The sequence below is a fragment of the Stenella coeruleoalba genome, assembly GCF_951394435.1.
Source record: "Stenella coeruleoalba genome assembly, chromosome: 16".
NCBI lineage: Eukaryota > Metazoa > Chordata > Mammalia > Artiodactyla > Delphinidae > Stenella > Stenella coeruleoalba.
In genome coordinates, this window is record NC_137162.1 from 64,123,305 (window position 1) to 64,148,987 (window position 25,683).

General features: G+C 38.7%; 1 protein-coding gene across 12 annotated transcripts in view; it reads left to right on the forward strand.

The window, feature by feature from the left end:
* Positions 1-25,683, forward strand: part of CTNNA3 (catenin alpha 3) — a 1,677,393-nt gene that overhangs the window by 134,888 nt on the left and 1,516,822 nt on the right. The window contains exon 1 of one of the 12 annotated variants that reach the window (XM_079899781.1): positions 19,128-19,175. The exons of the other annotated variants lie outside the window; for them this stretch is intronic. The gene's annotated coding sequence lies outside the window, so the exon portion shown is untranslated. Of the gene's footprint in view, positions 1-19,127; positions 19,176-25,683 lie in introns of those variants that run through there. 12 annotated transcript variants of the gene reach the window in all.

A 25,683-nucleotide genomic window follows, 5' to 3' on the forward strand; every position in this document is an offset into this window, starting at 1 on the left:
GAAGTGGTTTCAGTTTTTCACCATTGAGGACGATGTTGGCTGTGGGTTTGTCATATATGGCCTTTATTATGTTGAGGAAAGTTCCCTCTATGCCTACTTTCTGGAGGGTTTTATCATAAATGGGTGTTGAATTTTGTCGAAAGCTTTTTCTGCATCTATTGAGATGATCATATGATTTTTCTCCTTCAATTTGTTAATATGGTGTATCACGTTGATTAATGTGTGTATATTGAAGAATCCTTGCATTCCTGGAATAAACCCCACTTGATCATGGTGTAGGATCCCTTTAATGTGCTGTTGGATTGTGTTTGCTAGTATTTTGTTTAGGATTTTTGCATCTATGTTTATCAGTGATATTGGCCTGTAGATTTCTTTCTTTGTGACATCTTTGTCTGGTTTTGGTATCAGGTTGATGGTGGCCTCCTAGAATGAGTTTGGGAGTGTTCCTCCCTCTGCTTTATTTTGGAAGAGTTTGAGAAGGATAGGTGTTAGCTCTTCTCTAAATGTTTGATAGAATTCGTCTGTGAAGCCCTCTGCTCCTGGGCTTTTGTTTGTTGGAAGTTTTTTAATCACAGTTTCAATTTCAGTGCTTGTGATTGGTCTGTTCATATTTTCTATTTCTTCCTGTTTCAGTCTCGGCAGGTTGTGCATTTCTAAGAATTTGTCCATTTCTTCCAGGTTTTCCATTTTATTGGCATAGAGTTGCTTATAGTAATCTCTCATGATCCTTTGTATTTCTGCAGTGTCAGTTGTTACTTCTCCTTTTTCATTTCTAATTCTATTAATTTGAGTCTTCTCCGTTTTTTTCTTGATGAGTCTGGATAATGGTTTATCAATTTTGTTTATCTTCTCAAAGAACCAGGTTTTAGTGTTACTGATCTTTGCTATCATTTCCTTCATTTCTTTTTCATTTATTTCTGATCTGATCTTTATGATTTCTTTCCTTCTGCTAACTTTGGGGTTTTTTTGTTCTTCTTTCTCTAATTGCTTTCGGTGAAATGTTAGGTTGTTTATTTGAGATGTTTCCTGTTTCTTAAGGTAGGATTGTATTGCTATAAACTTCCCTCTTAGAACAGCTTTTGCTGCATCCCATAGGCTTTGGGTCGTCGTTTGTTCATTGTCATTTGTTTCTAGGTATTTTTTGATTTCCTCTTTGATTTCTTCAGTGATCTGTTGGTTATTAAGTAGTGTATTGTTTAGCCTCCATGTGTCTGTAATTTTTACACATTTTTTCCTGTAATTGATATCTAGGCTCATAGCGTTGTGCTTGGAAAAGATACTTGATACAATTTCAATTTTCTTCAATTTACCAAGGCTTGATTTGTGACCCAAGATATGATCTGTCCTGGAGAATGTTCCATGGGCAGTTGAGAAAAATGTGTATTCTGTTGTTTTTGGATGGAATGTCCTATAAATATCAATTAAGTCCATCTTGTTAAATGTATCATTTAAAGCTTGTGTTTCCTTATTCATTTTCATTTTGGATGATCTGTCCATTGGTGAAAGTGGGGTGTTCAAATCCCGTACTATGATTGTGTTACTGTCAATTTCCCCTTTTATGGCTGTTAGCATTTGTCTTATGTATTGAGGTGCTCCTATGTTGGGTGCATAAATATTTACAATTGTTATATTTTCTTCTTGGATCGATCCCTCGATCGTTATATGGTGTCCTTCTTTAGTGTCTCTTGTATTAGTCTTTATTTTAAAGTCTATTTTTCTCTTGTATGTGTCTCTTGTATGTCCTTCTATAGTGTCTCTTGTATTAGTCTTTATTTTAAAGTCTATTTTTCCTGATATGAGAATTGCTATTCCAGCTTTCTTTTGATTTCTATTTGCAAGGAATATCTTTTTCCATCCCCTCACTTTCAGTCTGTATGTGTCGCTAGGTCTGAGGTGGGTCTCTTGTAGACAGCATATATACGGGTCTTGTTTTTGTATCCATTCAGCCAGTCTGTGTCTTTTGGTGGGAGCATTTATTCCATTTACATTTAAGGTAAATATCGATATGTATGTTCCTATTACCATTTTCTTAATTGTTTTGGGTTTGTTATTGTAGGTCTTTTCCTTCTGTTGTGTTTCCTGCCTAGAGAAGGTCCTTTAGCATTTGCTGTAAAGCCGGTTTGGTGGTGCTGAATTCTCTTAGCTTTTGCTTGTCTGTAAAGGTTTTAATTGCTCCAGCAAATGTGAATGAGATCCTTGCTGGGTAGAGTAATCTTGGTTGTAGGTTTTTCTCCTTCATCACTTTAAATATGTCCTGCCACTCCCTTCTGGCTTGCAGAGTTTCTGCTGAAAGATCAGCTGTTAACCTTATGGGGAATTCCCTTGTGTGTTTTTTGTTGTTTTTCCCTTGCTGCTTTTAATATGTTTTATTTGTATTTAATTTTTGATAGTTTGATTAATGTGTGTCTTGGCATGTTTCTCCTTGGATTTGTCCTGTTGGGACTCTCTGTGATTCCTGGACTTGATTAACTATTTCCTTTCCCATATTAGGGAAGTTTTCAACTATAATCTCTTTAAATATTTTCTCAGTCCCTTTCTTTTTCTCCTCTTCTTCTGGGACCCCTATAATTCGAATGTTGGTGCGTTTAATGTTGTCCCAGAGGTCTCTGAGACTGTCCTCAGTTCTTTTCATTCTTTTATCTTTATTCTGCTCTGCAGTAGTTATTTCCACTATTTTGTCTTCCAGGTCACTTATCCGTTCTTCTGCCTCTGTTATTCTGCTATTGATCCCTTCTAGAGTATTTTTAATTTCATTTATTGTGTTGTTCATCATTGCTTGTTTCCTCTTTAGTTCTTCTAGGTCCTTGTTAAATGTTTCTTGCATTTTCTCTATTCTATTTCCAAGATTTTGGATCATCTTTAGTATCATTACTGTGAATTCTTTTTCAGGTAGACTGCCTATTTCCTCTTTATGTGTTAGGTCTCGTGGGTTTTTACCTTGCTCCTTCATCTGCTGTGTGGTTTTCTGTCTTCTCATTTTGCTTATGTTACTGTGTTTGGGGTCTCCTTTTTGCAGGCTGCAGGTTCGTAGTTCCTGTTGTTTTTGGTGTCTGTTCCCAGTGGCTAAGGTTGTTTCAGTGGGTTGTGTAGGCTTCCTGGTGGAGGGGACTAGTGCCTGTGTTCTGGTGGATGAGGCTGGATCTTGTCTTTCTGGTGGGCAGGTCCATGTCTGGTGGTGTATTTTGGGGTGTCTGTGGCCTTATGATTTTAGGCAGCCTCTCTGCTAATGGGTGGGGTTGTGTTCCTTTCCTGGTAGTTGTTTGGCATAGGGTGTCCAGCACTGTAACTTGCTGGTCATTGAGTGAAGCTGGGTCTTGGTGTTGAGATGGAGATCTCTGGGAGATTTTCGCCATTTGATATTACATGGAGCTGGGAGGTCTCTTGTGGACCAATGTCCTGAACTTGGCTCTCCCACCTCAGAGGCACAGCCCTGATGCCTGGCTGGAGTACCAATAGCCTTTTATCCACATGGCTCAGAATAAAAGGGAGGAAAAGAAAGAAAGAAAGAAAGAAAGAGGATAAAATAAAATAAAATAAAGATAAAATAAAATAATATCATTAAATTAAAAAATAAATAATTATCAAGAAAAATATTTTTTTTAAAAAGTAAAGATACAAATAAACAAAAAAAAACCCAGAAATAAAACGGCTGGATAGAACCCTAGGACAAATGGTGAAAGCAGAGCTATACAGACAAAATCTCACACAGAAGCATATACATACACACTCACAAAAAGAGGAAAAGGGGAAAAAATAATATATCTTGCTCCCAAAGTCCACCTCCTCAATTTGGGATGATTCGTTGTCTATTCAGGTATTCCACAGATGCAGGGTACATCAAGTTGATTGTGGAGATTTAATCCTCTGCTCCTGAGGCTCCTGGGAGAGATTTACCTTTCTCTTCTTTGTTCTCACAGCTCCCGGGGCTCAGCTTTGGATTTGGCCCCGCCTCTCCGTGTAGGTTGCCTGAGGGCGTCTGTTCTTCGCTCAGACAGTACGGGTTTAAAGGAGCTGCTGATTCACGGGCTCTGGCTCACTCAGGCCGGGGGGAAGGGAGGGGTGCGGATGCTGGGCGAGCCCGCAGCGGCAGAGGCTGGCGTGACGTTGCACCAGCTTGATGCGCACTGTGCGTTCTCCCGGCGAAGTTGTCCCTGGATCACGGGACCCTGGCAGTGGAGGGCTGCACAGGCTCCCGGGAGGGGAGGTATGGAGGGTGACCTGTGCTTGCATACTGCCTTCTTGGTGGCGGCAGCGGCAGCGTTAGCGTCTCATGCCTGTCTCTGGGGTCCGCGCTGTTAGCCGCGGGTCGTGCCCGTCTCTGGAGCTCCTTGAAGCGGTGCTCTTAATCCCCTCTCCTCGTGCACCAGGAAACAAAGAGGGAAGGAAAAGTCTCTTGCCTCTTTGGCAGGTGCAGACTTTTCCTCGGACTCCCTCCCGGCTAGCTGTGGCGCACCAGCCCCCTTCACGCTGTGTTCAGACCGCCAACCCCAGTCGTCTCCCTGCCCTCCTACCGAAGCCCAAGCCTCACCTCGCAGCGCCGCCCGCCCCGGTGGGTGAGCAGACAAACCTCTCGGGCTGGTGAGTGCTGGTCGGCACCGATCCTCTTTGCGGGAATCTCCCCGCTTTGCCCTCCACACCCCTGTTGCTGCGCTCTCCTCCGCGGCCCCGAAGCTTCCCGCCTCCGCCCCCCACAGTCTCCACCCGCAAAGGGGCTTCCCAGTTTATGGAAACCTTTCCTCCTTCACAGCTCCCTCCCACTGGTGCAGGTCCCGTCCCTATTCTTTTGTCTTTGTTTTTTCTTTTTTCTTTTGCCCTACCCAGGTACGTGGGGAGTATCTTGCCTTTTGGGAGGTTTGAGGTCTTCTGCCAGCCTTCAGTAGGTGTTCTGTAGGAGTTGTTCCACGTGTAGATGTATTTCTGATGTATCTGTGGGGAGGAAGGTGATCTCCGCGGCTTACTCTTCCGCCATCTTCCTCAACCTCCCTATCTATTTTTAATTGTGGGCCTCCACCAAGGCCACCATGAGCCAATAAATGAGGAGCTTTTTAGTCCATCAGGGGTCCTCTAATTCATATAGCTCTTCTCAAATATGGGCTATGGTATTTTATACTAAAAGAAATGCTATGCTATCTAGTCTACTAATGTAGGTGCCTAACGGCATGTTTGTAAAGCTTAGGCCATTAGCAGCTGACAACTTGCCCCACTTTGCATGGCTCATGAGTATTTCTAGCAGGGTAGATGATGTGGCTTGTAGCTAGGGGACTATCTTCCTTCCCAGTGAGAAGTAAACAAGGAAAATGTACGCATTCCTCTTGTGCATAATATATGTATTCAGGGTATTTAAAAAAGTTATCCCTCTTTCTACATTTCCATAGTTCTTTATCTTCATGATTTGCAAAACCCTAGGTTTGCACTTTTTTTTTCCCAGCAGGAATTAGGAATGAAGACTTACTATCATCCATATTAGTCAGAGAAAACAATTACTTCTAGAAACGGTTATTCCTGGAAAATTGTATCTTGAAAGTGTAATTAGTCTTCCTATCAGAATACTTGAGTACTCAAACAACGAATGCCATTATAGAATTTACAATATTGAACCTTTAAAATGGTACCTATTGCCTTCCTGATTATTCAATGCGTTTTTTTTTTTTTTTTGTAGAGGGAAATAAATTGTTTCCTAGGGGAAGTAGAGATTTAAGGACATTTATTGGTGTCCATTTCGGGTGACCTGAGTTGAAAGATCTTATCTTTTGAAACTCAGATCTATGGAACATCTTTTTTTTTTTGGTTGGTTTTCGCTTTCTCTTTCTCTCTTTTTTAAAAATTTTAGTCCTTTTACTGATTGATTAATTGATTGACCATGCCACATGGCTTGCGGGGATCTTAGTTCCCTGACCAGGGATTGAACCCTGGCAGTGAGAGCTCGGAGTCCTAGCCACTGGACCACCAGGGAATTCCCTATGGAACATTTTTTAATAAAAGAAAATAGCAGTTCATTTTTAGTTAACCATGCCTAAGTAACAGGTTAGCCCCAACCACTCTGCTCAACAATGTTGCAGTTAGGACTTAGATAAAATGTTTGGTATTTACCACCACTTTCTCACAGTCTATATATGGTTTCAAAGGCAACAGCTGCTGCCTTGTTATTTCCATCTATTGCTATGTTGATGTTGTGTGTATTTAACTGTTATTATAAGAGTGTTCTTAGATAAGTATAAAGTCACGAATACTATAATCTTTTCAGCCAAGTACAGTGTGCTTTAGGAATTGCAGTTCATTCTTCATTAGAAAGAGGATGACGAACTCTTGTTCAAACACATTTTAACATGCATGCATGGTGTCTTGTAGCTGGCAGAATGTTTATGGAAACACTTCCATTGAAGTCTGATGAGCTAATTAGCTACATTGCTTGTAAACTACTAATTGCTGGAAAATACTCAACATGGCATCCCTTAGCATTCACTTGAAAAATCTGCAGCAGACTTTTTTTTAAATTGAAGTATAGTTGATTTACAATATTGTGTTGGTTTCAGGTATACAGCAAAAGTGATTCAGTTATATATATGTTTTTAGATTGTATTCCATTATAGGTTATTATAAGATATTGAATATAATTCTCTGTGCTATATGGTAAATCTTTGTTGCTTATCTTTTTTATGTATAGTAGTTTGTTAATCCCAGCAGCAGGCTCTTCTTATGGTGCATTTGATATCCTCAGCAAACTCTTCAGAGTCACCCATCTTGAAGTGTTGTGTAGGCAGTTGGGAAGTACTTAATGTGTGTGTGCAGCCATCTCAATTTCAATCACATGATATGCTGGACCTATGACATACAGACAGACTGATTTTTTGCTAAATACCAGTCATGTCAGTTTTGAAAGTAAGAGAAATTCTGTAACCTATATACCGTTTACTTTGATGTATAATTCAAAGACAGGAGCAAAGATTAAATGCATGTTAACAGATTAATTTGTAAGTGATGAGTCCTAGAAACTAAAATTTGGTCTGAAACCTCAGCTAGTAGAGTCTGAAATCAAAGGCATGATTCATATATTAGCCATAGCTTTGCTAGTGTGGCACTTTGCTAGAGGGATGGTACTGCGCTGTAGTTATTTCATAAGTGTGTGTAAAGGTAACAGAGTAGGTGTAATGCTGACAAGTAATCTAAAGTTTATGCTTGTGGATTCCCTGGTGGTCCAGTGGTTAAGACTCCGTGCTTCCACTGCAGGGGGCATGGGTTCGATCCCTGGTCGGGGAATTAAGATCCTGCATGCTGTGCAGCCAAAAAAAAAAAAAGTTTATGCTCATGGAAGACAGGTCTGAACATTATTGTTTTGTTTCAAACTCAAGTGTTAAAGAGTGCATTAAGCTGTTAACAATTTCTCAGGGTAAGCAATAAGTATCTTAGAATTTCTGTCCTTGACTTTTTCTTCTCATCTTTCTTCAGTTTCAAAGAAAGTGGTGTTCCTTTTTACACTTTAAAACTAATCTTTCCAATCATTACTTGGATCCTAGCTCATTCCTTCTTCTCTCTTGAGAGACTTTTATTCTACAATTATCTTTTTTTTTCCTCTGGGCTGTACATTCATATTCCTTTTTACTGGTTCTTTCTTCACTCATATTAGCTTACCCCTGCCTGATGGCTGGCAAATATTTAATAAAAATTGCATTTCCTTTTAGTCTATAGTACTTTCTTCTTAACTCCTAATGCTATTTTACCTTGCCTATTTTTCTGCTTTGACCTAGTTGTTTAATACAATTAATTTGCACAAATTTATTATTTACTTTTAATTTTCTAATTAATTTATTTTAATGCATCTTTATTGGAGTATAATTGCTTCACAATACTGTGCTAGTTTCTGTTGTACAACAAAGTGAATCAGCCATATGCATACATATATCCCCATATCCCCTCCCTCCCACCCTTCCTATCCCACCCCTCTAGGTCGTTGCAAAGCACCGAGCTGATCTCCTGTGCTATGCAGCTGCTTCCCACTAGCTATCTATTTTACATTTGGTAGTGTATATATGTTGATGCCACTCTCACTTCTCCCCAGCTTCCCCCACCCCCTGCGTGTCCTCAGGCGCATTCTCTATGTCTACGTCTTTATTCCCGCCCTGCCACTAGGTTCATCAGTACCTTTTTTTTTTTTTTTTAGATTCCATATATATGTGTTAGCATACAGTATTTGTTTTTCTCTTTCTGACTTACTTCACTCTGTATGACACTCTAGGTCCATCCACATCACTACAAATAACTTAATTTCATTTCTTTTTATGGCTGAGTAATATTACATTGTATAAATGTGCCACTGCTTCTTTATCCATTCATACATCGATGGACATTTAGGTTGCTTCCATGACCTGGCTATTGTAAATAGTGCTACAATGAACATTGTGGTACATGACTCTTTTTGAACTATGGTTTTCTCAGGGTATATGCCCAGTAGTGGGATTGCTGGGTCGTATGGTAGTTGTATTTGTAGGTTTTTAAGGAACCTCCATAATGTTCTCCATAGTGGCTGTATCAATTTACATTCCCACCAACATTGCAGGAGGATTCCCTTTTCACCACACCCTCTCCAGCGTTTATTGTTTCTAGATTTTTTGATAATGGCCATTCTGACTGGTGTGAGGTGATACCTCATTGTAGTTTTGATTTGCATTTCTCTAATGATTAGTGATGTTGAGCATCTTTTCATGTGTTTGTTGGCAATCTGTGTATCTTCTTTGGAGAAATGTGTATTTAGGCCTTCTGCCTATTTTTGGATTGGGTTGTTTGTTTTTTTGATATTGAGCTCCATGAGCTGTTTGTATATTTTGGAGATTAATCCTTTGTCTGTGTTTCATTTACAAATATTTTCTCCCATTCTGAGGGTTGTCTTTTCATCTTGTTTATGGTTTCTTTTGCTGTGCAAAAGCTTTAAAGTTTAATTAGGTCCCATTTGTTTATTTTTGTTTTTATTTCCATTACTCTAGGAGGTGGGTCAAAAAAGAACTTGCTGTGGTTTATGTCAAAGATTGTTTTTCCTTTGTTTTCCTCTAAGGGTTTTATAGTGTCTGGCCTTACATTTAGGTCTTTAATCCATTTTGAGTTTATTTTTGTGTTAGGTAGTGTTCTAATTTCATCCTTTTACATGTAGCTGTCCAGTTTTCTGAGCATCACTTATTGAAGAGGCTGTCTTTTCTCCATTGTATGTTCTTGCCTCCTTTGTCATAAATTAGGTGACTATATGTGCGTGGGTTTATCTCTGGGCTTTCTATTCTGTGCCATTGATCTGTATTTCTGTTTTTGTGCCAGTACCATACTGTCTTGATTACTGTAACTTCATAGTATAGTTTGAAGTCGGTGAGCCTGATTCCTCCAACACTGTTATACTTTCTCAAGATTGCTTTGGCTATTTGGAGTCTTTTGTTTCCATACGAATTGTAAAATTTTTGTTCTAATTCTGTGAAGAATGCCATTGGTTGTTTATAGGGATTGCATTGAATCTGTAGACTGCTTTGGGTAGTATCGTCATTTTCACAGTATTGATACTTCCAATCCAAAAACATGTTATGTTTCTCCATCTGTTTATGTCATCCTTGATTTCTTTCATTAGGGTTTTATAGTTTTTGGAGTACAAGTCTTTTGTCTCCTTAGGTAGGTTTATTCCTAGGTATTTTTTTCTTTTTGTTGCTATGGTAAATGGGATTGTTTCCTTAATTTCTCCTTCTGATTTTTCATTGTTAATGTATAGGAGTGCAAGAGATTTCTGTGCATTAATTTTGTACCCTGCTACCTTACCAAATTCATTGATTAGTTCTAGTAGTTTTCTGGTGGCATCTTTAGGATTTCCTATGTATAGTATCATGTCATCTGCAAATAGTGACAGTTTTACTTCTTCTTTTCCAATTTGGATTCCTATTATTTCTTTTTCTTCTCTGATTGCCATGGCTAAAACTTCCAAAAGAATGTTTTATAAGGCTGGTGAGAGTGGACATCCTTGTCTTGTTCCTGATCCTAGTGAAAATGCTTTCAGTTTTTCACTATTGAGTATGATGTTTGCTGTGTGTTTGTCATATATGGCCTTTATTATGTTGAAGTAGCTTCCCTCTATGCCCATTTTCTGAAGAGTTTTTATCATAAATCAGTGTTGAGTTTTGTCAAAAGCTCTTTCTTCATCTATTGAGATGATCATATGGTTTTTATTCCTAAATTTGTCAATAGGGTTTATCACATTGATTGATTTGCATATGTTGATGAATCCTTGCATCCCTGGGATAAATCCCACTTGATCATGGTGTTATTATTCTTTTAATATGTTGTTGGATTCTGTTTGCTAGTATTTTGTTGAGGATTTTGCATCTATGTTCATCAGTGATATTGGTCTATAATTTTCTTCTTTTTGTGATATCTTTTTTCTGGTTTGGGTATCAGGGTGATGGTTGTTTTGTAGAATGAATTTGGGAGTGTTCCTCCCTCTGCAATTTTTTGGAAGAGTTTCAGAAGGATTGATGTTTGCTCTTCTCTAAATGTTTGATAGAATTCATCTGTGAAGCCATCTGGTTCTGCACTTTTATTTGTTCAAAGATTTTTAATTACAGTTTCAATTTCATTACTTGTGATAGGACTGTTTATATTTTCTAATTCTTCCTGGTTCAGTGTTGGAGAATTGTACCTTTCCAAGAATTTGTCCATTTCTTCCAGGTTGTCCATTTTATTGGCATATAGTTTGTATAGTCTCTTATAATCCTTTGTACTTCTGCAGTGTCAGTTTTAATTTCTCCTTTTTCATTTCTAATTTTATTGATTTGTGTCTTCTCCCTTTTTTTCTGATGAGTCTGGCTAAGGGTTTATCAGCTTTGTTTATCTTCTCAAAGAACCAGCTTTTAGTTTTGTCGATCTTTGCTGTCATTTTCTTCATTTCATGTATTTCTGCTCTGATCTTTACGATTTCTTTCCTTCTACTGACTTGGGGTTTTCTTTGTTCTTCTTTCTCTAGTTGCTTTAGGTATAGGGTTAGATTGTTTATTTGAGGTTTTTCTTGTTTCTTGAGGTGAGATTGAATTGCTTTAAACTTCCCTCTTAGAATTGCTTTTGCCGTGTCCTGTAGGTTTTGGGTCATTGTGTTTTTGTTGTCATTTGTTTCTATGTATTTAAAATTTTTTCTCTGATTTCTTCAGTGACCACTTGGTTATTTAGTACTGCACTGTTTAGCCTCCATATATTTGTGTTTTTTACTGTCTTCTTCCTGTAATTGATTTCCAGTCTCATAGCGTTGTTGTCAGAAAAGATGCTTGATATGATTTCAATTTTCTTAAATTTTCCTAGGCTTGATCTGTGACCCAAGATGTGATCTATCCTACAGAATGTTCCATGTACACTTGAGAATAAAGTGTATTCTGCCACTTTGGGGTACAGTCTTCTATAAATATAAATTAAATCTATCTGGTCTATTGTGTCATTTAAAGCTTCTATTTCCTTATTTATTTTCTGTTTGGATGATCTGCCCATTGGTGTAAGTGGGGTGTTAAGTTCCCTACTATTATTGTGTTACTGTTGATTCCCCTTTCATGGTTGTTAGCATTTGCCTTATGTGTTGAGGTGCTCCTACATTGGGTACATAAACATTTATAATTGTTATATCTTCTTCTTGGATTGACCCCTTGATCATTATGCAGTGTCCATCCTTGTCTCTTGTAAAAGTCTTTATTTTAAAGTCTAGTTTACCTGATACGAGTATTGCTACTCCAGCTATTTCTTTTGATTTCCATTTGCATGGAATATCTTTTTCCATCCCTTCACTTTCAGTCTGTATGTGCCTCTAAGTCTGAAATGGGTCTCTTATAGACAGCATATATATGGGTCTTGTTTTTGTATCCATTCAGCCAGTCTTTTAACCCATTTACATGCAAGGTTTTTATTGATATGTATGTTCCTAGTACCATTTTCTTAATTGTTTTGGGTTTGTTTGGGGGGGTCTTCTTTTTATCTTGTATTTCTTTCCTAGAGAAGTTGCTTTAGCATTTGTTGTAAAGCTGGTTTGGTGGTGCTGAATTCTCTTAGCATTTGCTTCTCTGAAAATGTTTTGATTTCTGCTTCGCATCTGAATGAGATCCTTGCTGGGTAGAACAATCTCGGTTGTAGGTTTTTCTCTTTCATTACTTTAAGTATATCCCACCACTCCCTTCTGGCCTGCAGAGTTTCTGCTGAAAAATCAGCTGATAACCTTATGGGGATTCCTTTGTGTGTTACTTTTTCTTTTGCTGTTTTCAATATTTTTTCTTTGAATTTAATTTTTGTTAGTTTGATTAATATGTTCTTGGTGTGTTTCTCCTAGGATTTATCCTGTATGGGAATCTCTGCGCTTCCTGGACTTGGGTGACTATTTCCTTTCCCATGTTAGGGAAGTTTTCCACTATAATCTCTTCAAATATTTCTCAGACCCTTTCTTTTTCTTTTCTTCTTCTGGGACCCCTATAATTCGAATGTTGGTGCGTTTAGTGTTGTCCCAGAGGTCTCTGAGATTGTCTTCAATTCTTTTCATTCTTTTTTCTTTATTCTGCTCCTTGGCAGTTATTTCCACCATTCTGTCTTCCAGCTCACTTATTCGTTCTTTTGCCTCAGTTATTCTGCTATTGATTCCTTCTACTGTATTTTTCATTTTAGTTATTGTGTCGTTCCTCTCTGTTTCTTTAGTTCTTCTAGATCTTTGTTAAGTGTTTCTTGTATTTTCTCATTCTGTGCCTCCATTCTATTTCCGAGATTCTGGTTCATCTTTGCTATCATTACTCTGAATTATTTTTCAGATAGATTGCCTATTTCATCTTCATTTATTTGGTCTTGTAGGTTTTTACCTTGCTCCTTCATCTGTGACATATTTTTTGCCATCTCATTTTTTGTTGTTGTTGGGTGGGATTGTGTTCCTGTTTTACTGGTTGTTTGGCTTGAGGCCTCCAACACTGGTGTTTGTAGGCTGTTGGGTACAGCTGGGTCTTGGTGCCGAGATGAGGACCTCTGGGAGACTGCACTCCAGTGAATATTCCCTGGGGTCTGAGGTTCTCTGTTAGTCCAGTGGTTTGGACTTGGAGCTCCCACCACAGGAGCTTTGGTCTCAGGGGGCAGGGGACCCCACCTGGGACCTGTGCGGGACCCCACCCCAGCAGGCTTCCTGGGCCCGAGTGGGTGGGGCAAATGCTCTCTGCTCCTCTGGTCCTGGAGGACCCCTCCTGCCTGCCTCTCCTGTTCTCCCCTGGCCTCCCTCCTATGACTCCAGGACCCATGCGGCCTGGAGGGGGCTTTGGAGGGCAGGAGACCCAGTCTGGGAGCTCCGCAGGTTTCCCGGGCTCGAGTGGGTGGGGCCAATGCCCTCTGCTTCTCTCCAGCTCCTCTGGTCCTGGAGGGCCCCTCTTGCCTGCCTCTCCTGTTCTCCTCCTGGCCTCCTCCTATGCCCCCAGGACCAATGTGGCCTAGGAGTGGGGGGCTTGGAACACTTGGGACATGGTGTGGGAGCCCAGCAGGCTTCCCGGGCCTGAGTGGCTAGGGCCAACAACCTCTGCTCCTCTCCCACTCCTCTGGTCCTGGAGGGCCCCTCCTACCTGCCTCTCCTGTTCTCCCCCCGGCCTCCCTCCTACTCCCCCAGGACCAACGTAGCCCAGAGGGGGCCTCTGAGGGTGTAGGACCTGACCCGAGAGCCAGGCAGACTTCCCCGGCTGATTGGGCAGGGGAAACGCTGGGCGCACTCCCCTGATCCGAGCCCCCGAGGGTCCCTCCAGGCATGGGAACCCCTCCCCGCTCTCAGCCACCCCTCAGGGGCACCGGTCCTGTCCGGCCTCCACTTCTCCTCCCCCCTCAGTCCCCTCATGTCCTACCAGTTTGCTTGCAGGTTCCTCCTGTCTCCTTGGGTGTCGAGGTCCCACACCAGCACTGGCAGGTGCCCTAGTTGTGGGGAGATGCGAACTCTGAATCTTCCTACACCGCCATCTTGACTCTGCCCCTCTAATTTGCACAATTTTAATTCTCTTCAACTCATCTGCTGCATTTGGCATTTATGTTTTCACCTCGAAATTTTATCCTTTTCTCTTTTAAGACGTTGTACACTAAATTGTCCTAATACTTCTCCACAACCCCCTTCTTTTTCCTTGTGGACTTCTTCCTCTTGTCTCCTACGATTCTTCTTAAGTCTTAGTCTTGGTCTTCTCTGTCCTCTCTTCTCTCTTTTTTTTCGGGGGGAGCATTTTCATTCTCATGACTTTAATTATAACTGCTTTGGTGACAACTTTCAGTTATCATATAAAACTCCACTGCCAAACTCTGAGTCCTTTTAAATCATTTTTCTATGTTAACACATTGATAATCATGCTCAACTCACTCCCGCAAATAGTGGTCATTCTTGGGAATGCGTGACTCTCAACACACTTGTTGAAACACTATTCACTTTTCCTCCAGTGAGAAGTGGTACATACTGTGGTCAACACTACTGCTCTAACCATTTACTTTTTGGCTTTTTTTGTGTTACCTTATACTTATCATGTATAAATGGAACTCATCTTTTTTTCACAAGTCTTTTGCAAACTTTTATGTCTCTAGCATCATCAGACTTGAGTTCTCAGCACATTTGACACAGCTGATTATTTGCTTCTTTCTTAAACACCCTGTTTCCTTGAATAATGGAGTACCACACAGTGCTGATTTTCCCTCTTTAACTCTTTAGCTACTTCCTCTCAATTTCCTTTTCGGTTCAGCCTTTTAAATATGGTCATCTAATGTTGGAACTCCTTAAAGCCTGATCATTGATTGCATAGGATGCATGGAAAGCAAAGTGGGAAATCAACTTGTGATGATAGATTTGGGATAGATTTTGGAGATCATTGAAGCAAAGTAAGGACATGGAGGCATCAAAGGAAATTTTGAGCCAGACAGTGACAGGACTATATCTGTGCTTTAGGGAGATTTATCTGGCATTAATATATAGAAGGTAGAGAAGTTACATCTCCATAGTGCCTATCTAGTATTAATGATAACAAAAGCAACTATAATAATATTAGTATTTATGCATCCTGGTGAGATAGCACATAAAAAGTGTTGATCACAGTAGTGGACACTGATATTAATCCTGACTATAACTGTGTTAAGTAGCTAATACTGTTATTGCTATTATACAGTTGAAGAAACTTAAGCCTAGAAAGAAAAAATGACTTGCCTAGGGTCACCCAGCTAGTTGGCAGAGTTTGGACTGTATTTCATGATGCTATACTAAAGAAATATTTGTTGACAGTTTTGTAGTTTTACATATGTATTTCCCTTTATTTTTGTGGTCGTTTAATATACTGTAGTCTTATTTATCCAAGTATCTTTGAAATTACTTGAGAATAATGTTCTAGTACAGCCTCAAACTGCTCCTTGAGAAACTAGTGTTCTTGGAGATGTTAAGAGCTCTTCTGTGAGAAAAATCAGTTACATAAATTTATAGAACTTTAGATTAAAATTTTAAAACAGGATTCTTTACCGGAGGATCTCTCAGTCAGTGCTTTAAAAATGCTAAGTTGTATTACAAATCTCCAAGAGAGGAATAGATTATAGTCTATATAGATTGGTTGGGTTCCCTGGAAGCAGAACCTGAGATGGGAGTTCTTGTTCTAGTGATTTACTGAAGGAGTCGTCTCTAGTTCAGCCTATGAGACGGTGAAAGAAGCAGGGTGGGGCAGGGAAGACGCTGAGCAAAGCTGAGCTAAAGCTGCACTGTACAGTATGGCAGACACTAGCTACATGTGGCTCCTGACCACTTGAAGTGTGGATAGTGTGTGTGACAGAGGATCTGAATTTTTAATTTTATTTAATTATAATTTAAACTTTAAAAATGGATACTTGATTCCATTTTTTAAACTGTGAGTTTAATGAAATCTAAATATAGATCAACTATTTCTTTTTTTTAATCTTTTAAAGCTTTTATTTTCATAATGATGTGAAGTGACATACAAAACAAAGTACAATCCAGAATTATTACATTAACTTTGATCTAGGATTTAAAAACCTCTGAAGAAAAGAAAAATTTGTTGGATCGAGTGATTAAAGATCAGCTATTTCTTGCAAATCAAAACTACAATGAGGGGCTTCCCTGGTGGCACACTGGTTGGGAGTCCACCTGCTGATGCAGGGGACACGGGTTCGTGCCCCGGTCCGGGAATATCCCACATGCCGCGGAGCGGCTAGGCCCGTGAGCCATGGCTGCTGAGCCTGCGTGTCCGGAGCCTGTGCTCCGCAATGGGAGAGGCCACAACAGTGAGAGGCCCGCATACCGCAACAAAGAAAAACCAAATAAAACCCTACAATGAGGTACCACCTCACACCAGGCAGAATGGCCATCATTAAAAAGTCTACAAATAATAAATGTTGGAGAGGGTGTGGAGAAAAGGGAACCCTCTTACACTGTTGGTGGGAATGTAGATTGGTGCAGCCATTATGGAAAACAGTATGGACGTTCTTTAAAAAACTAAAAATAGAGTTGCCATGTGATCCAGCAATCCCGCACCTGGGCATATATCCGGAGGAAACTTTAATCAAAAAGGTACATGCATTTCAATGTTCATAGCAGCACTGTTTACAATAGCCAAGACATGGAAGCAACCTAAATGTCCATCAACAGATGAATGGATAAAGAAGATGTGGTATATACATACAATGGAATATTACTCATTCATGAAAATAATGAAATAATGGCATTTGCAGCAACATGGATGCACCTAGAGATTATCATAGTAAGTGAAGTAAGTCAGAAAAAGAAAGATAAATACCATATGATATCACTTAGATGTGGAATCTAAAATATGACACAAATGAACATATCTGCGAAACAGAAACAAAACTTGCAGACATAAAGAACAGACTTGTGCATGTACCACAAGGTTCACTGCAGCTCTATTTACAATAGCCAGGACATGGAAGCAACCTAAGTGTCTATCGATGGATGAATAGATAAAGAAGATGTGGTACATATATACAATGGAATATTACTCAGCCATAAAAGAAACGAAAGTGAGTTATTTGTAGTGAGGTGGATGGACCTCGAGACTGTCATACAGAGTGAAGTAAGTCAGAGAAAAACAAATACTGTATGCTAACGCATATATATGGAATCTAAAAAAAAAATGGTTCTGAAGAACCTAGGGGCAGGACAGGAATAAAGACGCAGATGTAGAGAATGGAGTTGAGGACACGGGGAGGGGGAAGGGTAAGCTGGGACGAAGTGAGAGAGTGGCATGGACATATATACGCTATCAAATGTAAAATAGATAGCTAGTGGGAAGCAGCTGCATAGCACAGGGAAATCAGCTTGGTGCTTTGTGACCACCTAGAGGGGTGGGATAGGGAGGGTGGGAGGGAGACGCAAGAGGGAGGGGATATGGGGATATATGTATACATATAGCTGATTCGCTTTGTTATACAGAAGCAGCTAACACAACATTGTAAAGCAATTATACTCCAATAAAGATGTTAAAAAAATACATAATGGATTTCAAAGACAGAATGAAAAAATGTAAAATATTTCATTAATAATTTTTATTTTTATTGCATGTTACAGTGATATAATTTGAATATATTGGTAAATAATAGATAATTTAAAAACTTATTTTACCTATTTCTTTTTACATTAAAAATTTTTTTTTACTATTTACCTGTTTACTTTAAAAAATAGTTCTTAATGTTAATACTTTAAAAAAATGTGGCTACCAAAATATTTTAAATTGTATTAATGTATGTGGCTCACATTAGTTTTCTATTGGACAGTGCTGAGCTAAAAAGTCTGTCTCTGCCTAATCCCACCAGGAGCTCTGGAGGATGAATGGCACTGGAGTTGTCTCCCCTTGAGGCAAGGGAGCCAACCTACCTTTTGTGTCCTAGAATCAATTAATCATTGGCTAGTGGCCACTCTTTATTTTCCTTACCCACCTCAAGGCATAAGTTCCAGGCATAATATAGCTTTGAATATTTGAGAGAGGCTTTCATAAACTTGACCATAGATCTGCTATGTGCTATATTGGATTTGCTTAAAGACCACTGTACAGTTAGTAAGTCTTAAAGGATGGAAATCGCCAAACTCCAATGCTTTTTCCCATGTAATATTTTATTACTTACGTGTCTGTCTTTCTTGGGCAGTTAAGCATGAAACTCATTACACGGAAATGGCAACATTTTGCATACCTGTATTGATGCTTGTTTCTGAGTTACCTAACTGCTAGACAGTTATCAATAGCTTTGATTTCTCTACTAAATGCTACCATTTGGTCTAGTTCTTATTTTGATTATGTGTATTTATGGTTTTCTTTGGAGATTCTCTTGGAGATTTCTATGGTGAATCTCTTTACCACATCTTAAAGTTTAAAAGTTTGGTCTCTCTTTCAATCCTAATAGTTGTTTCATGGAATCCTCCTTTCTGTTTTTTTCCACAGAGACATCTCTTCTGCAACCCTATGTCATTCTTTCAATAATGTATCAACTTGGTTATCATCTCCAGACACTTCTGGGTTAGGCACACCATGTTCCTTATCCCATATTTTTCTCTTTCTGACATCTCCCTCTTTCTTGCCACAAAACAGCTGTGAACCTCTTTCTCTGCATGTCAGAATAAATAGGGCTTTATTCTGGAGTTCAATAACACATCCGATGCTTCAGTTCTCCCCAGATGAACTGTCTGTTCTTTGGATAAAAAGCCCCCTTTTTATGACTTGGGGGTAACTGTTGAGATTCATGTTGTTTTGCAAACAGCAATAGAGAAAGGGGCAGGGAGCACGCATTTCATATACAAGAATTCAATTAATCACCCCAGTGTTCAGACCACTGCTTATTTCTGCCCTATATCATACCTCCAAGCTACAGCCTCTTTGGATTCCAACAGGCAGAATGACTCCAGTATTCTCTGTGGACTCCTCAAGGCATATTCTAGACTGTAGGTTTCTCTTCTTGTTTTCATCTGTCAAGTCCTTCAGTCAGCTCTCCGTATTCCAAAAGGCACTCAGCTGTTGTTGACTCTTCTTAACAATCTTGTTATGTTTTTATTCCTTTTTGTACTTTTAAATTTCCATCTCAGTGAGGTCTGGAAAAAGATATGGTTAAAAAAGAGTGCTTAGGGTGTCATCTTGAAAGAACTGATGGACTCGATGGACCTCCCAGTTGAGGTAATGGTCTGAGCCAAGGTAAGTTAATAGGGTTAACAGGAATATGGTAAATAGTTTACCTGAAACAGAGAATTAATTAAGTGAAAGTAAATAATTTAGGGCCAGCTCATTCAGAGTTGAACTCACCTTAAAACAGAAAACATCGCATTTAATACCGTAGAGATCAGGGAACAGCAGTAAATTCTTAAGCAGTTGAGTATTGTTATGAATATAGTTTAGCAGACTAGGTTTAATTACTATAAAGTGTGAAACTTCTGAAAGTCATTTTCTGGGCAGGTTTCTATTAAAAATAGACAGTTCTTTACTTTTACATTTCTGGTTTAATTTTAAGCATTGAGCTTAAGAGTTATTTGATCTAAGTAAATAGATGAATAATTTAAAGTATCTGGGAATTTAACTCTTTTAAATAGTCACATACCGAATAATGAGAGGAGGCAATATTGTGTAGTGGTTTGGATTTTCCCCTACCTTTTCTGCTTTAATTGTTATATTAAATCTAAAGTTTTTAGTTCCATGAATGATACATGGAAAGCTCTCAAAAATTGGTAATTTTTTTTTTTTTTCGGTACGCGGGCCTCTCACTGTTGTGACCTCTCCCGTTGCGGAGCACAGGCTCCGGACGCGCAGGCTCAGCGGCCATGGCTCACGGGCCCAGCCGCTCTGCAGCATGTGGCATCTTCCTGGACCGGGGCACGAACCTGTGTCCCCTGCATCGGCAGGTGTACTCTCAACAACTGCGCCACCAGGGAAGCCCCCCAAATTGGTAATTTTTGTAATAGTCATCTAGTCATCCTTATAGTCATCTAGTTTCTTGCTTTTCAAAACACTTTGACATATATCAGTGGCATGATCTTTGTCAATGGCATGATCTTTATTACAATCTCTATGAGGAAATAGGATAGATATTAATATCCTAATTTTATGAGTCAGAGAGTGGGAAAGAGAAATATGTTAAGTATCACACAATTCTTTAGTCTGAGTATTTTAAGAAGTTTTTGATAGACATTGGGGATTGGTTAACCTGACCTAACTCCTTTATGGTGTGCTCTCCAGTACTGAAGAGGTTAGAAGAATGAAAACTACATTTCCCAGGCTCTCTTGCAGCTTGGAATGTGTCCCAGGTTCTGCCAAAAATATGCATACTAGTGAGTGAGTCTTGGAGGGATGCAACATGAGGGTGTCCACACATGGAGAAGTAGGCTTTTCTTGCAGGCTAGTGGCAGAAGCATTTTGTTCTTTTGGGGTAGTCCTGATAGAGGTTCTCAAGTCTCCTTGCCAGTATCATAGGTATTGAGTGAAGGGTGGTGAGGTTTCCCCTAAAATAGAACTGTGGTGTATGGAAAATTTTTCTTGGTGGGTGTTGCTCATGTCTGAGTAGCATTCAAACCTGGCTTTTTCAGGCCTTGTGGAAATTCTGTAAATAACCTAATAATCCAGAACAGATTGTTTTTCTTTTAAATTAGCTAGAGTGGATTCTATTATTTGCAACTATGATTCCTGTCAGATACATATGCCAAGACCAGATTTGTCCCTTAGGCCCATTCTGACATTAACTGAGATCATGAAGCTAAAATGTAAAATCAGAACCATTTTTTAACTTGTAATGAAAAATGAAGTTATTATGCAGAACAAAGTACACCCATACAACCAGTATGTTTTCTCATTATAAACAGACCAATATTGGGAACATAAATAATAACCAGACGATTGTTAGTGAGCATGGAAATAGAACAAAGGAAGTGGGATAAATTGAATGTTTAATGGGATAAAGTTAAAAATTGTCAGGTTAATCTATCATTTCTATAGAGATAATCTTACCAATGGGGTAATAGTATTTAAAGTTAATTATATAAAGCTCTTATTCTGTTGGAAAGTATTTGGGTAGATATCACCAATTCTTGTGATTTTCTTTCTTTGATGGCTGACGCATCCCTTTCTGATTGGCAGTGTTTTTCTTTAGACATGCTAATGCTTTTAATAAATTTGTAGTCAAGGTTAGTCACTGTTGCTTGGATCCATTCTGTTTGTTAAGATGACTGCTCATTTGACCCTAGCAATATAATTCATCACTATAATGTTTTTGGATGTGAGAAGAAAATTTCTTTCTCCTTTGGGTATATCTCTCCTCCAATCCATGTGTTTGTGGTGACTACAGAGTTTAATTTCCAGAGGGTAATTTTCTTTTCTCTATTTTCAAATGACATTCCTTGAATACTGCTAATATGTAGAAAGTAGGTCTTTTTTTTTTTTTTGCAGTACGCGGGCCTCTCACTGTTTGTGGCCTCTCCCGTTGCGGAGCACGGGCTCCGGACGCGCAGGCTCAGCAGCCATGGCTCACGGGCCCAGCCGCTCCATGGCATGTGGGATCCTCCCGGACCGGGGCACGAACCCGTGTCCCCTGTATCGGCAGGCGGACTCTCAACCACAGCGCCACCAGGGAAGCCCCGAAAGTAGGTCTTTTAACATGGAGACTATTATTATTTCTCCTACACCAATGTGAGATACTTTGGGCTAGAGACTTTCTGAGTTAATTAACAGTAATATTTTAAGAGGATTGTAAAATGTTCAGGTTTAGCTGGTCACCCAAAGTGTTGCTCCAGAATCAGAGCTTATTAGCTCACTTCTAACAAAAGAAGTAGTAAGAGAGGCTGGATTGACTTAAAAATATCAGTGATATTATACCAGTGAATATGTATAAACCTAGGTAAAATGAATTAAATTTCATATAAGTCCAGGGGGTTTAGTTACAAAGGATTGTAGGAGCTAGTGTGTCTGAGTGCCTGTGGGGTCATTGTGGAGAGAAAGGAATTACTGAAGTTAGTTGAAGAGCATGCTGTTTACAGACTTGTGGTTGCCAAGGGGGAGGTAGGGTGGGTGAGGGTGGATTGGGAGGTTGGGGTGAGCAGATGCAAAGTATTATATATAGAGTGGATAAACAACAAGGTCCTGCTGTATAGCACAGGGAAGTATATTCAATATCCTGTAATAAGCCATAATGGAAAACAATGTGTAAAAGAACACATATATATACATAACTGAATCACTTTGTTGTACAGCAGAAACTAACACAACATTGTAAATCAACTATACTTCAATAAAATAAATTTAAAAAGAGCATGTTCTTTACAGTAAAACTGTTTTTATCATACACATACCCACTCACCTGCACAACATATTAATATCATGCTCAAATTATAATCATGGTTATAGGACAAAACCATGAGGCACAGTGTTATCCCCAAGTCAGTGAAAATTTGGTATCACAGAACAAGAGAAATTCCTGGTAGTGTGAAGGAATGAGTGCTAAAGAAAATAGGGTTAAAAAAGGGCCAGAGAAAAAAGTTTTAATGAAGACTCTATTTAAAAGGAGTAGTGGGCTTCCCTGTTGGCGCAGTGGTTGAGAGTCCGCCTGCCGATTCAGGGGACACGGGTTCATACCCCGGTCCGGGAAGATGCCACATGCCGCGGAGCGGCTGCGCCCGTGAGCCATGGCCGCTGAGCCTGCGCATCTGGAGCCTGTGCTCCGCAACGGGAGAGGCCACAGCAGTGAGAGGCTCGCGTACCGCAAAAAAAAAAAAAAAGGAGTACTGCATGAAAATAGCAACTACTCTTCTACATTGGCTTATGGATATGGCGAGTCTGGGTCTAAAAGACTATGAAATGTGGAATGATTGTACTTAAATATGCATGGATGTATGACATCAAATTAAACACTGAGTTGTTAGATTGTATTCTCAAATGTTTATTCTTACCCTTTTCTCTGTGCTGATACATTACAAGATGGTATTTACTTCTTGTTTTTCTTATCTTTTTGATGCTAGAAGCTCTCAATGAGATTTACTATTTTATCTTCCTCACCAAATATTCACAACCTACAGTGATAATCCAAAAGAAGAAACTGACGTTTTTCCTCCTTACTTTCTTCATGCTTTCCCCCCTACATTCTAAAAGTTTTCATTGCTGCTTTTTTTGCCCAATATTTTGACCTCTCTTTTCTTCTCCAGCCTATGGCATTTACCTAGTTCAGTAAATATTGGTTTCAACCTTCCCTGGAGGGAAGCATTTGGAATTGAGTCACTATTGATAATCCACTGGTTATGAACATTTAAACCTTTAAAATTGTGTGGCTGGTAGCAAGGGGTTCATGATGGACTGACGTGGGAGAATTTGCTGAAGCTCCATAGTTAAGAAATTTTTCTGCAAGTTCATGGGAATAGCTTTGATTTTGATATGATAAATCTTCACATAAAAAGATATAAAATATTAATATGGCAGTAAGAACACTGTTGCCTTTTAAGAACTCTGCGGACGTTTATCTAGTATTATACTTTTCTCTGGGGACTAAAGGCTTTCACTTGTTTTCCTTCTTGTGTTTCCATAATATTTGTGTTTGTATAATAAAGAGATTGTTACTGAAAAATTATGTGACTTGCTCAGAATTTCATCGAAAGTTAGTGAACAAGCTACGTGAGTTGGCTGTTGACCCTGTAATACAGTTCTTCATTATTATACTTTGGAGCTGAGAAGAAAATTCATAATTCCTTGTGGCATCACACTGGGAGCACTATTTGGAGCTGGCTAAACTTTTTTCAGGAAACCATTTTACAGAGGCATATGGAAAATTCCTGAGATGCTAAAATTATTAGATGTGTAAATACTGTAGCCAAAGGATGCTGGGTCAAATTTTATACTTTTAAGGGATAAACCAGACTTTATGTTGTCTGGGATTTTCAGACTAGGTCCCTGCATTTAGCCTAAGGCATAAAAGCCAATTGAAGATTTTATGAAAAAGTATTGGCTTTTTAGAGCCACATTCATGTACATCAAAATGGAGACATTGTTAGTTGTGTGAACTTTGTTGTTGTTTTTGGTGGAGTGCTTGAGTTTTGTTTTGTTTTGTTTTTTAAGAGATTAAGAATGTTCACTTATCTTAGATGAGGAGTTAGCAAACATTTTCTGTAAAAGACGCAAAAGACCCAATAGTAAATACTTTAGGCTTTGTGTCACAACTACTCAACTCTGTCTTTGAAGTGGGAAAGTAGCCATAGGTATATATAGGCAATAGATAAAAAAGCGTGATTATATTCTAATAAAATGTTATTTATGTACAATGAAATTTCAATTTCATATTATTTTCACATGTCAAAATATTATTCTTCTTTTGAGTTTTTCTCTAATCATTAAAAAATGTAAAAATCATTCTTAGCTTCTGTGTTGTACCTAAACAGGGCACGCTGGATTTGGCTGGTTTTCCATAGTTTTCCCCACCTTGTCTTAGATAAAAGAACTGAGAATTCACGGAGTTACAAAAATATTTCACCTGTTTCTTGTTAAAAATCCTGTTTCTCAGACTAAGTTTATCATTGGTGGGAAAAATAAAATGAAAACCAATTTCTGTTAAATTTTGTGCAAAAGAGAACTAATTTTTATAGCTCAAAATTTGTGTTTAGCTACATAGTGGGCACTATAAGGTTTCCAAGGATTTCTAAGGGAGGTGCATTCTGCTCAGGGTTTAGCTTCAGCATTGTAAACAAGAGTTTTCATCATCCTTTACTCCCACTCTTAATGATCTTGATATTCTTTTCAGGGAGAGAAGTTAGTTGTAATTTGTTTAAAAATTTTTTTATTTTTTAAGAAACATGAGGCTCAGAGAGAATGTTATTTGATAGAGGGTTACCTAGGAAATCTTTTTTTTTCCACCTGTTTTTATTTTTTTCATCTTTATTAGATTATAATTGCTTTACAATGTTGTGTTACTTTCTGCTGTACAACAAAGTGAATCAGCTAGATGTATACCTATATCCCCTCCCTCTTGGACCTCCCTTCTACTCTCCCCATCCCACTCGTCTAGGTTGTCACAAAGCACCAAGCTGAGCTCCCTGTGCTAAACAGCACCTTCCCACTAGCTATCTATTTTACACATGGTAGTGTATATATGTCAATGCTACTCTCTCAGTTCGTCCCACCCTCCCCTTCCCACCCTGTGTCCACAAGTCTGTTCTCTATGTCTGCTTCTCTCTTCCTGTCCTGCCACTAGGTTCATCAGTACCATTTTTCTAGATTCCATATATGTGCATTAACATACAGTATTTCTTTTTTTCTTTCTGACTTACTTCTAATACTGCTTTTCTACTACTTCATTTATAATAATTATTCACTGTACATAACAGTTATTATAGTGACAATTTCCTATATATATAGTATATTGTGTGTGTGTGTGTGTGTATATATATATATATATATATATATATATATATATATTCATTGTCTTTCATCTCCGGTACAGGTAAGTTTTTAGTCCTTTGCTTTTGACTACTAAAAAAAAGTACCTATCTTTAAACAGTGAAAAAATAACCTATACAAATGGCTTTACTAAAATGCTTGTACATTTTAAATTAATCTTTAATAATTTAGATTATATTTTTGATAGGAAATCTTTTTATGTGCTTTTTGGCCATTTATATTTATTTGGAAAAATGTCTATTTAGATCCTTTTTCTGTTTAAAAATTGGATTGTCTTTTTATT